Source organism: Thunnus maccoyii, chromosome 6, assembly GCF_910596095.1.
Source record: "Thunnus maccoyii chromosome 6, fThuMac1.1, whole genome shotgun sequence".
Taxonomy (NCBI): Eukaryota; Metazoa; Chordata; class Actinopteri; order Scombriformes; family Scombridae; genus Thunnus; species Thunnus maccoyii.
In genome coordinates this window covers 21,410,356-21,423,490 of record NC_056538.1, presented here as the reverse complement: position 1 = coordinate 21,423,490, position 13,135 = coordinate 21,410,356, and the positions used below count along the sequence as shown (strand labels likewise).

General features: G+C 41.0%; 1 protein-coding gene across 8 annotated transcripts in view; it reads right to left on the bottom strand.

Annotated features, from left to right (window-relative positions):
• The window catches only part of LOC121898608 (muscleblind-like protein 1), a 74,306-nt gene that overhangs the window by 20,991 nt on the left and 40,180 nt on the right, over positions 1-13,135 (bottom strand). The gene's annotated exons all lie outside the window — the stretch shown is intronic.

Here is a 13,135-nt window from a genome sequence, read left to right as displayed (position 1 = left end):
CACTATTGATCTCCTCCCAATTGAGACAAATGAGGTATGCATCAATATTTTACATAATTTCAGAAAAGAACAGCCTGGAGAACCGATGCAGGATCTATACTTGAATGGAGACCTCTGTGACAATAAACATACACAAATCACAGCACTGTATCTAACATTCTGCTAGTGTCTAAAGACAGTGCAGTGTGCGTCTGGGTGCTGTGGGTGATTATATTCATCTAGCAGCCGGCAGCCCAAGGGGAGAAGGAGGGAATGTAATTTACACTCTCATAATGCCTGCTCCACTGAACACTCCCCCGGATAGGTGTAATATCTTAGATATCTCCTCCTCTTTTTTATATCCCCCCTTTCTCTTTCATTCCCTTCCTTTCGCCTCAATCCCCATACCTCCCGAACCCCATGCTGATATTTACTCTCCTAATCATGAATACAGAGCAGTGGAGGCGCAGAGGTGCTGCTGTGATCTGTGTATGTAAACATGTTCATGTGTGCAGAATGTGCGAAACAGAAGTGCTACACTCTCACTGTCTCTTTGTCGCTTTCTCTCTTTTAAATCAAAATGCATCCTCTTCCCATCTCTTCCCATCTTCTGCCCATTACTCCTTTATATAAATCTATTTCCAGGGAATGGGGAGACCGACCCTGCGACAACTCCACAGTGCCACCTCCCATGGGGAATTAAAGGTTGGCTGTCATGCTACTCCTTATCTCGGTGAGATTACCTGCTGCCCACTGCGGCCCACTATGACACCTGCTTTCACAACCTAACACATATAGCCTCCCACTCTTCCCCTATTCATCCCACCTCTCCTCTTTCTACTCCTTTCCTTTCCTTGGCACTTGCTATCGCTCCTATCTCTCCCTTTCATTTCCTCACACAGCCTGTTCTGCCTAGCTACAGCGGGAGAGTAACTTTGCATTGGAGAGCAGCAAAATGTCAAGAGTTATTGCAGCATTTTCATTGGCTGAGAGCAACAGTATTCCCAGCATGCCGACTGGCCTAGAGGCACACATTAACTATGCTGCTAGTCTTGCTCATCCCTGTGTGGCTGTGACTATTGATCAGCGCTAATTGGTTAATGTCTTTTGATTTTCAGGGCACATTCCCTCTGGGTGACTAGACTCTAGCATGTCAACTCCAGCCGTGTGTATGTGATTAGCTACCACAATGCAGAGCTTATCATGACAAAAAAAAAATCCTCCAGACAGTCTTTGAGGGCATTCTCTTCATTTGTTTTCAGCAGTTTAAATAACATTTTTTAATATGTTAAGCAATGTGGCTCTAGGGATGGCAATGTCAGTCTGTCGGTCGGTCCACCACTTTGCTCCAGACTGAAATATCTCAACAACTATAAAATGGATTGCCATGAAATTTTGTGCAGACATTCGTGGTCCACAGATGATAAATCCTAATGACTTTGGTGATCTCCTGACTTTTCATCTAGTGCCACCAGCAAGTCAGAGTTTTAACGTATCTGGTGAAATATCTCAACATCTACAAGATGGATTGACACAGAACCTTTTTCGACATTCATGGTTGCCAGAGGATGAATCCTACTGATGATGTTAGTAAACCTCTGACTTTTCCTCTGGCAGCACCATGAGGTTGACTTTTGCACTTTTAAGTGGATTGGATTGGATTGCCAAGATATCCCTTAACTTTTCCTCTAACACCATCATCTGCTCAAATATTTAGTTTATGACCAAATACCAGCGAAAATAAACCTCCCATCAACCCCAGCTTTAATTTGTGTTTTGTGCCGAAGAAAGTTGGCGTGCTGCAGAGGAGGGAGAGACAATGAATAAGGGTCCTCAACCTCAAAGTAATTTTGGTTTAGTTTCTGTCTGTGTTTACATGTTAACCTAAATGAACTGAAGCAAATTCCACTACTATAAGAACTATAAGTTCATCATCAGTTCACGATTACCATCCAGCCTGAGGGAAGCAACACCACGAGAGACGAGTCAAACTCACATGAGTTCAGGTAAGGCCTGCATGTTTTCAAAGGCATCAGCAACTGACGGGACTCAGTATATTTTGTGGCCTGTAAGTAGCTGGTATAGCCGCAAGGTTTAGTGTTAATTGATTCCCCAAGATGTAACTTTTTTTTTTTCCAGTACTACAGTACCTGAACTGACATGTAGGAAACTTAACACCTTCTAAACATGATGGATGAATGGATCAGTGCAGAATGTTTATCAGTTGAAATTGCGGTCAGAATACTGGAAATGTACACTCAGCAAAGCTGGCGGGATATTAAAGCGGTCTGGAAGGAAGAAAACATAACATTATGATGGCTCAAAAAAAGCTTTGTTAGGGAGTGTTTTTCTTTTGATGGTTTTGTCCTCTCATTTCCTAAAGGGCAATGTCTGTGGCTGCTCTATCAGTTTTAAATGTAGAAAAACACAGTGTCAGTTGTTGTTCCAGAGTCACTTATAATACAACGCAAACTTTATCTTTTTCATCTTTATTATGTTTCTGAAAGAAGTACTGTAGATTATTTAATTCCTTTTGACATAGATGCTGCTGTTAAGGCATTATCTGGATTAAGTATTATCATTAGGATAAAGGTGAAATCAGAATTATCATGCTTGTAGTAATGAGAATTTACCTCTGTGCATTTTATCAGCTACATTCACAAAGGTCAGCACTTGGACATGTTTCTTTTCCCCTCTGTTTTCACCAAAAGCCCCATTATCTGTTGCTGTTTTGTTGTTGTCTGAACAGTTCAATTCTGCGTGAGCCCGGAGTCCCCACCAATCACTCCCTGTGACTCTTTTCTCTGCCATTTTCCCCGTTGTCTAAACAGTGTCAGCATAGGTTAATGGCGAGCCAGTCTGATCCAAAGCAGTGCTCCCTATGGCTAGAGTGTGTGACTACCAGACTCCACTCAAGTTGACTCTGTTCTGCCTTCACCTGTCCCCCCTCTGAGATGCTAATATGCTAACAGACAACCTGTATCTGTCTCTCACACACTCTCCCAATTGCTCTGTCTCCTTCTCACCCTTCCATCCATAATTTCAGATGTTGAGTGATTGGCTGGACTATCTGTTGCACCAAACAAATTACACTCTTTCTCCCTTCAAAGCTACAAAACATCTTTTAACATATCAGGGTAAGGGTTTGATAAACGCCCCCCCCCCCAGTAGTCTCACCAAATATAGATTTTGAAAGTTGAACCAATTTGCTTTTGCCAGGTTTTAGTTGCGTGTGGCAAACACAGTTTCACTTGCTTTTAATTGGCAAGCAATTAAAAGCAAGTGAACCAGCTGTCACAGTCTCGCACACTTGAAGTGTATGTGTGTGCATGTACGAGTCCGTGCTGGGGAATGGAGCATTCTGCGAGTATAAATCACCTTGGCCTCATTACACCAGATATCTTTCAGCCATATTTCAGCTCCTGGACACACACTCACATGCACACGTGTGTCTAGACACGTGCACGCACACACAAACCCACCATTATTTGTTTTTAGGATAATGTAAGAAAAAGTTTGGGGTGGCAGAATGTTATTGATGCTTATAATCATATTTAGGTGGATTACAGTGACAAAGTATAGAAGAACACACACTAGCATACATGCTGTATACATGTCCTAACCTTGAGTTAATTTTAATTACCACTGTGGTATTTTCTCTGCAGTTTCAGGTATCACACATGTGGCTGGTTGTGACCTCAGCAACAACATGGTTTTAATCACAATACCATAATCCTCTATGACTACGACTGTAAAGTCAACAAGACCATCCAGAAAAACAAAAGTAAGTCAATGGGCACTAGACTTTTTTTTAAACCTTTTAATACCCACCCCCCTGGATACACCATATTTTTAAAGCTGCTCTAGTCAATATTTTTATATCAACAATGGATCAAATGTGTGATATGAAAGGGGTCACACATAGTGAAAAAGCCACAGCCCCACCCAAAGTTTGCAGTCCCCCTCAATTCTGCAGAGCATTTTAACATCTTTCAGCTCATTGTTGTTGTTGTTTTTCTTCTTTTTACAGCCAGCACTTTACTATTTTGGTTTGCTCTCACTGTTCTCATCAATCTCTTTTCTGTGAAAATGCTCTAAAACCCCACTGTACACCACCTGTCCTGCCCAACACCAAATGGCAGACAGACAAAGTTAGCGATTAGCTGGTGAACATAGTGGAGCACTTAGCATCTATGTGAAAACAGAGCTAAAAGAAGAGTGAATATTGGACTTACATCCACCAGGTGACGAGAATCACGTCTCCAAATAAGTGCTAATGTTGCCCAGTGTCTGCTGGATGTATAAATAGAAAACTGTTTGGTGACAAGTTCACCATATGACTCTAAAGTGCTGTCAGAGTGGTTTGAATGATTTGAATCTTGTTGCAATGCCCTTTAATTAATAATTAAACTATTAATCTAATAAATAAAGTTCCATTTGTATACTCTGCCATGCAATGTACAGTAGTTTCACAACAAGGAACTGAAAATTACCATAATGATAGAAATAACACAAGTCTAATGTATTAATATGTATTGCATGCTCCCATTCACGTAACTTTCATGAAAATTGTTTACATGCAGTCTGTGAAAATTCAACATGTTGCTATGGTCCAGTGGATGGAAAAGTCTGTTGGTGAAAAGGTTAAGAGGGAATCTGTAATTGTACTATAAATAATGCTTTAAAGGACACAGACCACTGTTTTGGCAGAGAGATTATTATATTCCCTTGTATCATCATACAGTTCATACAGATATTCAGATAAGCAGACACCATAAACAAAGAGAGCTTCTAGCTGTTTTCTGAAAATATGGTAAGGGAAATCTCAGGCTGCCCCTTGCTAAGATGCTAAAACGCAATTCTAACTGAAGTACACAAATCTTCTCATCTATTCTTCTATTTTCTTTCTTTCTTGCAAATGATTAATACCAACTTCATAAGAAAGAATAAAAGATGTTTGAAACTGTATCATTTCAGTTTTTATTGCTGTTATTGCACATGATCCAGCAGCATTACTTCCTTCTGTTGCTTTTGCTCTATCATTTTCTCCGTAAACCCAGTTATTTTCATTGTCCCTCCTTTTATGTTCTTTGCCCTTTTTTCTCCCTAGAATTATTCTCACTGAATTCAATGAAATAAAGAGGTATTTTTAAATTACAATGAGTTAAATGTTAAGGATGCTTTTTAATTATAATTGCAGATAAAAGTCGCTTATACCCACATTGGCAAAGCTGATGGTCAGGACTTTTGGGTCACGTGTTTGTGAAGTAACTGACTTACTATTTTGTGTGTGTGTGTGTGTGTGTGTGTGTGTGTGTGTGTGTGTGTGTGTGTGAGTACACGCTGTGGGACTATATGATCAAAACCTCATACTGTCAGTCTTATTTGTTGCCTGTGGTACTTTGGCAGCTCTCTGAAGGATGTGTCTGTGGAATCCCAGAGAATAAAACCCATGGCAGAATTCCACTCACGGACTAGCAACAGAGACAAAAACAAGAACAGAAGAAGTGGAAGGTAGACAGTCAGAGAGAGGTACGAAAACCGAATGCGGAGTATGCTTTTCCTATTAATATTAATCAAAGCAGTCTGTGCGAGTGATTTGAGCAGTGTCTTTGCTGGCAGATATCCACATCCTCCAAGGGTTGAATGGCGCATTGCTTTCCACCAGGCCCTTCTGCATGTTCACTCCCGTAATCACCCATTGATTCTAAATGATCTTTTAATCTACTCATCCAGAATGACTCATTCCAATTTAACCACACATAATCCAACAGCCTCTGATCTTTTCCGCATTCTCTCTCTGCTCTCGCTGTGTCTGAGCTCCCCTCAGACCGCGGCTGCTGCACAGTGAACACCGTGACCAGTGTGACAACTGTAGAGCTCAAGTCTGGACCGAGCCACCGTCCCAAACCCCTGTGCATTATTAATTCTCTCCCAATGGCACCATCTCTCCCTCCTGCTCCAAAAGACAACCATCAATCAAGAAAACGGCGTCTGGATGAGGGACGTGATGAGAATACACAAGCATACAAGTGCATGCACACACACACACATATCAGACCATGGTCACTTTTGGGGACATTACACAGACTTACCTAACACTAATCATCACCACTACTTGCCTAAAACTACACTGACCCAAAAATCAGCTTTTCCCCAGTTGGGGGACACAGCTTTTGTCCCCAATTGGACAAGCCATCCCCAATGAACTGTTCATAAGCCTGAAATTTGTCCACAAAAAGTAGCCCATGACAGACCACACACACACACACACAAACACACACACACACAAACACACCGGCATGTGCTTTCTTGACCACAGGTTTCTGTTGGCAAGGATACATCAGACAAATTATGACATCAGACACAGCACAAAGAACGGCCTGTCTGAGGACTGAGAGTGCTGCCAGACTGCCCACAACACACACTAACACACACTCACACATTAATACAGCATATTAATGTGTTACACAACACACTCCAGCTGCAAACCACCGGCCTATCATGCCGCATGGTAGAAAGGAAACCTGATGACAAACATGTTTTTTTCTCCGCAGTCTACAGAGAAAAAACATCCTGTTTCCTTCGTCTTCTCTCTCTCTCCGTCTTTCCGTGTGCCACTGCTCATACTAGATGTCTATATAAGTCTCATTATCTCTTTCCAATCATCTATCAAATCTGGAACACCTCTGGTGCATTAGTATAATAGCCTGGATCAGTTAATGGCTTTAAAATCTCATTTAACTGGGCAGAGGGATAAGCCGTTGAGACATAGAACAGATAGATGTGTGGACAGAAGAATCACAGACAATGATAGATAGAGGTGATACAACACAGCTAGTAGAAACTATAACCGGAATAAAACAGCTGATGAGTTCACAGAAAAAACGCTGCCTCAGACAGCGAAGCTCCTGCACGTCACAAATGACGCAGAGTCCGCTCAAAGCTTTTAGCCGTAGTGCTCAATTAGCCAAAACACCAATTACAGCCCCCAAAAGCACTACTTAGTATGGCAATGTCTTAGCATGTTTTGGGTGGGTGTGGGTACAGAATCGTTAGCACAGGAAGCTAATGATGGGGCAAAATCATTAGCTGTCATGGCTAATGACGGCACTCTGCCACTGTCGAGATGAGCTGTTCCCTGTTTGTCATCCACTATTAGACATGGCTGAAATGTCTCATGGCTCAAGTGGTCCATGTTAAACTGACATTTAACTGATTCATTCATGTTTTTCTCATGTTCAGTGATGTAGGGGGGGGAAAATGCTGGTTATTTATAACCTGATCATAATTATCATAAGTTTAACATAATGCATTTTAGTATTGCCCTGTAAATAAAATACATATGTGTTGCTTTTAGCAAAAACAGACAAGAGCAAATACTTTTCTGTTATACCTTGTTCTCTATTTTAATTAATTTTAAGCTATACACTTAACATATGTTATTTAAATAATCAGGGTGAATTCATTATAAGATGTTGTATAGAGCTGCATGCTTAGTTGATTCATTGATTAGCCAATCGACAGAAAATTAATCAGCAATCATTTTTATAATTGAATAAATGTTTTAGTCCCTATTTTAAGGAAAAATGTCAAACACGTGCTGGTTGCAGCTTCTCAAATGTGAGCATTTGAAGCTTTTTTGTGGATCAGACAAAACAAGATGTTTGAAGATGTCACCTTAGGCTCTAAGAAGTTATAACAGGCATTTTTCACTATTTTCTATATTATAGACAAAATGATTAATTGATTCATTAAGAAAATAATCATCAGATTAAACAATAATCAAAATGGTCTTTAGTTGCAGGCATAATGTTGTACGCTTCACAGTGAAATCCCTTTCCAAATCCAAGCTTGCCCAATGATATCATTGCTAATTTGATAATAATATGCGGCATGCGGCTGACACTGTTGCTCATTGGTTAGAATGGCTGCCTCCCAACTAGGGCTGTAACTAAGTAACTCATTTTCATTGTCAGTTAATCTATCGATTCATTTTACATTAACTGATTAATTGTTTAGTCTACTTGATGTCAGATGAAAGTGACAAAATTTTCAACACAGTTTCGCACAGCCCAAGATGACATTTTCAAATTTCTCATTTGAAAACGTGGTCAGACAAAAACCCATAGTCAAAAGACACATTAGGTGAACTGTCTATACTGTCTGTCTATATGTTTGATGTTCAGAGACTAGCAACCTGTCCAGTGTCCTTCTCACACAATGTTAGCTAGGATAGGATCCAGACCCCCTTGACCCTGCAGGATGAGTGGCAAGAGATAATGTTATAGATGGATACAGAGGTACAGATGCAGTTCAAATGTCCACCTAAGCCATAAGCACTGAGACTTTAGTTGACATCACCTGTGTGATCAGTGTTAAGTGCCTGAGTGCAGGAGGGTGTAGGGCTTCAAACCCTGTGTAAGAAATGGAGCAGCAATTTGTGAAATGACGTAACCCACAGTTGACAGAGAAATTTGTGTGGACAATTAAGTGAGGCTCATATCTCATACATATTCAAATGAGCTGGAGTGCTTCCTGTTCCTAAAATAATGCTGCTGGACAAAATCAACATATTCTAAAATTATACCAGCATGAAGCACACAAATACACATGGTGACATGTGTTTTTACTTACAGAAACATTTCCATTACTTCCTGTGTTTTTTATGTTTCTCTTTTTTACATTACCATTGTGGTTTTAATGTCACAACACTGTGCACCTTGGGTTATTCCCTTGAGCAAAGTCTAACAGAAAATGAGCGTGTAAAGGGCTCAGAAGTCAACTAAAGAGCCCTCAAGCAGTTGCTGATTACAGTGGGACAGCCCTAGGTCCTTGTGGACATAAGGGTGGACACTGGAGATGAGCCACACAGTGGGCCTGTACTATATATCATGTGATTGTTAGACCCTCTTGGGGTTGGACAAATAAATACATATCTGCTGCTGCCTGCTTTGAAAATGAGCAATTTAACATCCCCATAGTCCGAAATGTCACCATTTCTGTAGCATTTGAGAAAAAGCTACAGAAATGTTGGGATGTGTGTAAAACTATTATGTAAGCCTAATGTCAAAGTCCCAAAGTCAGCAGCAGAGCCTCCTTTTCATCTTTGCTCACTGTGCTCCTTCAATTGACCTGGCTGCGCTCATATAGCCGCTTGCTTGTAAAATCTGCTTGACATGGAGGATGAAAAAAGTTAAAATGAAAAAGTCTCTACGCTCTCTTTTTCTCTCTGGAGGGTGCGGTATAGGTGGCAAGTGCTGTCCTGGGTCCTGTGGGAACATCATTGTAGAATTGTGCACGGCAAAGTCTCTAATTAGCTTTGTTCTCATTAGGTCCACAACATTGTCTCCCCCCAGACAGACAAACACACACACACATTCACCAGCACACACACACACATACACAGATAGTGATGTAGAGAGAGGCCACCCCACAGCCCCTGAGATCTGGCCCTTCTTCTCTATTTCTCTTTCAATTAACCCTCTTCCTTCATCCTCTATCTGTTCGTCTTTTTCTTTCTGCCCTCATCTCTCCTTCACTCTCAGCCTAAGCGTTCTTGATTCACAATCTCTAAAGTTTAGCCTAATTCAGTTTTTATCTCCCATTCAATGTGCCAAGGAGGCAGGCAGAGAGCAGACCCATTAAAACAGCCTTAATGGAAGACTGGTGAACAGGCACACAGGATTCAACAGCTTTTAGGCCTAATTATTTTCTGCCCATCTTTGTAACGCTCATTCTGCTGACATATGAGCTTCAATGGCTGCTGGGAACAGACCTCTTTGTTGTTGTCGTTTTTTTGTTTGTTTTTTTTACATCTAAACAACCTTAAAATGTTGTTTGCCTATATTATTACTATTTGAAGAGAGAAACATGAAAAAGTCAGAGAGTGTGAAAAAAAGGGAAAAGAGAAAATGGAGTTGTCCTTGTGAATGAACAAAAGATGCTCACCGACAAAGACTGGCAGCTGCCTTTGCTTTATGCTGTGATCTTTAGCAGCTACACAAAAGTGGCTCCAAAGTGAAAACAAAAGACATTGCTGGCAACAGGCTCGTGGAAACTGCACGAGTGGATGCAAACAGCAAACACAGACACAGAGGCATGAGTGCACAGAAATTTCATATGACCTGAGGAGGGATTTAGTATCAAATGTCGATATTACTTTTTTCTGCACTCCTGTTGAGATGAGCCGGGATCAGATGCAGTGGAGTCAGAGGGCTGGAATGTTCTATTCTATTCTACTCCTGATGAGTCATGGGGGACGTGGCAGATAATCACAAGACCACGCCCTGAAGCTCAGAGCGAGAAAAACTGAGGAGAAAGTTGTCAACAACGAGTAGAGACGTCTCTTCTAACGTGCGCATGTGGTACATGTCTACACACACAGCTCCACACGTGCACACACACACACACAATAACCATTCTCCTCCAACACAGTGTGTCACTGTACTGGCATCAGCAGCTAGTGTCATTTCCTCGAGGTTAAAGCAGATAAGAGAGGATTAGCATTCATTACTCTATAAAGTGATGATACCCACCGCAAGCACACCCACACACACTACAATGCACAGACATGCTCAGTGCACACACACGAGGAGAATGGCCAGAATTTTTTATTTTTTTTGTAGCCAGTGCTTCCTTTTTTGAAGACTAACCATCAAAGCTTAATACAAAGGGAAATACCAGTAATACAGAGCTACAGCATGTAATCCTTTGTAGCATCAACAACCACAGAGCTGGAAAATCCTCAAACTGAAGCTTTGGGTGTTCTTTATGAGTTCTGACAATTTCAGGAAAAAAGAAAACAAGGCCCAAATGTGGAATAGAAAAGAAGCAGATGAAGAACATTTAGATTTAAGAATTTGATTTTTTCATGCTGAAGTTACAAATTTCTTATCCAATAATACTCAGCACAAAAGCAAGATTTGTTAAAAACAGTGAAATAACCATTTCCACCCCTCAGGACCTTAATTTTGCCATTGCAAATTCAGCAGGCACTGTGCCCATGAAGACACACAAGAGAGCGAAAGTGAGAGACAAAGGGACAGACAGTGAGAAAAGAGACAAGAGACCGAGACAGAGTCATTTGTAGGTTAAGGATATATTTTGTTAGTGTGATACATCACGGAGAAAAGCATGACACAGTGTGTCTTAATTCCCTCCCACACACGCACTGAGCGACAGAGCAGAGGGCCATCACCCCCTCCCTTTCCACGTAGCGCCTTCCGGCTGCACACTCATCCACATCGATCCACATTGATCAAAGTCGGCTCGTACCACTTCAGCAAAGAGTGGGGGTAAAGACGGCAGGGTGATCACCTTCACTAAGCCACTCTCGCAATGGAATCATCCGTTGTGAGAGACATTGCCATGTGCTGTATTAGTGGTTAAAAAAGTAGTGTTCCATATCAGAGCAGCTATCAGATTAGAATATAAATCAATACTGATGCCAAAAATATTATCTTGCTTTGTTTTGACATTAAGGATCCCACTGTAATCTCCATGTCATTTTGATCACATATTTTGTGATATGTGATCAAGTCTAGACTTCAGATATCAGCAGCGGAAGTTGCTGTTGGAGACAGCATGGTGACAGACAGTGTACTGTCGGCAGACCCAACACAACACAGCTGCTGTATCTCTCTCTGATGGCTGAGCCTGATACCGCTGTAATCCAGTTAAAGCCTTTTGAAGAATCACAATGTCCAACAGCAAGCCCTGCAACATGCACTATAACAATAAAGGGATATTACAGACATTCTTCAATCTTGCACGCGCCGAACAGACGACTCACACGACTGCCGCTCACTTCTATGCTCTCCTCTGTCACAGCTTTCTCTCCATCCATAGGCTACACCATCTATCTGCTGTCCTTTCCTCTCCATCTGTCCATCACTGTCCATGTTACACCATTAAATGTCTACGCACCCATCCATCACTCTTTCCCTCTCTCTTTCACTCTATTTCATTGCTGCACGGTTTTCCTCACTGGCTATAATCTGCTTGTTGACACCAACCTCCTGTCTGTCTGTCTATCTGCCTTTCTCTGCAGGGATCACATTCTTTGCATCATATTTAATGTCATGATGATGCAATTAGAGGAGGAAGGCATTTCCGCAACAAAATTGGCTTCTTGGGTCATTTCGCAGCTATTTTTGCTGCATGTTTCATGGTGGAAAAAAACACATGGATTTTCACAGGTTGCTGCAAGACAGTGATTCAGAGCTGATGTATTAACTTTTGTAGAAAGAAAGAGAAAAAGAAAGGGGAAAGAGGAAACCCAAGCTGAAAGCAGCAAAAAACATCCGCTCCATAATGGTCATGAAGGATCAATATTGCATGGAGACAAAGTGCTGCTAAACAGTGTGGTTTCTGTTAATTAGCACTTCTCTAATGATCTTCTCTTTTTTCTCCTCTTCCTTTCCTCACTCCCTCACTTTCTGTACTTCCCTCCCACTCTCACACTGTATTACTCCCTTCCATTAAAACCCTTTCTTTCTTTAGCTTGCTAGCTAGCGACTCTTTTTAGAGGTGCTTAAGCACACCTAAATTTCATCTCAGCACCCCTAAACTGACAATAATGATTATTATTATTAATTATTATTCTTTGAAATCATTTCTAGCCCTCTAATTTTAGAGTGTGTGAACTTAAATGCTTGTAAATGGAAAATCAGCACCATTCTACACTTCCTACTCACCCCTAGTGTCAAAATGGGCGTGCAAGAAGTAGCTAGGTAGTGAATTTAGGATTTCATGGTGCAGAAAAACACAAGTAAGTTGAAACATCAGCAAATAAAATTGCTGAATGTGCTTACAGAGAAAGTTGGGTCAAATTGGTTGTTATTACTGAACGTTGATTTGATGTAGGGTATTTGGTTGTATCAACATAATTTTAACATTAGGCTTAGAGGTGAAGAAGTTATCAGACACTGACATTGTTTCAGATTGAGCCATAGTGTTAACTGCCGGAATTTTCGGGTTGTAACTTTATTTGTGAGCTCACAAGCTAGCTAGCTAGCTAACGGTTAGATCATCTCTGAGCTAGCCCGATTGTAAATTTGCTAATTTCTGATTTTAAACATGGCAGTGCGTGAATGTCATTTGTGTGGGCACTGTTAAAGTTAGTTAATGTTGTTTGTGTGGGTTATGGAGTCAT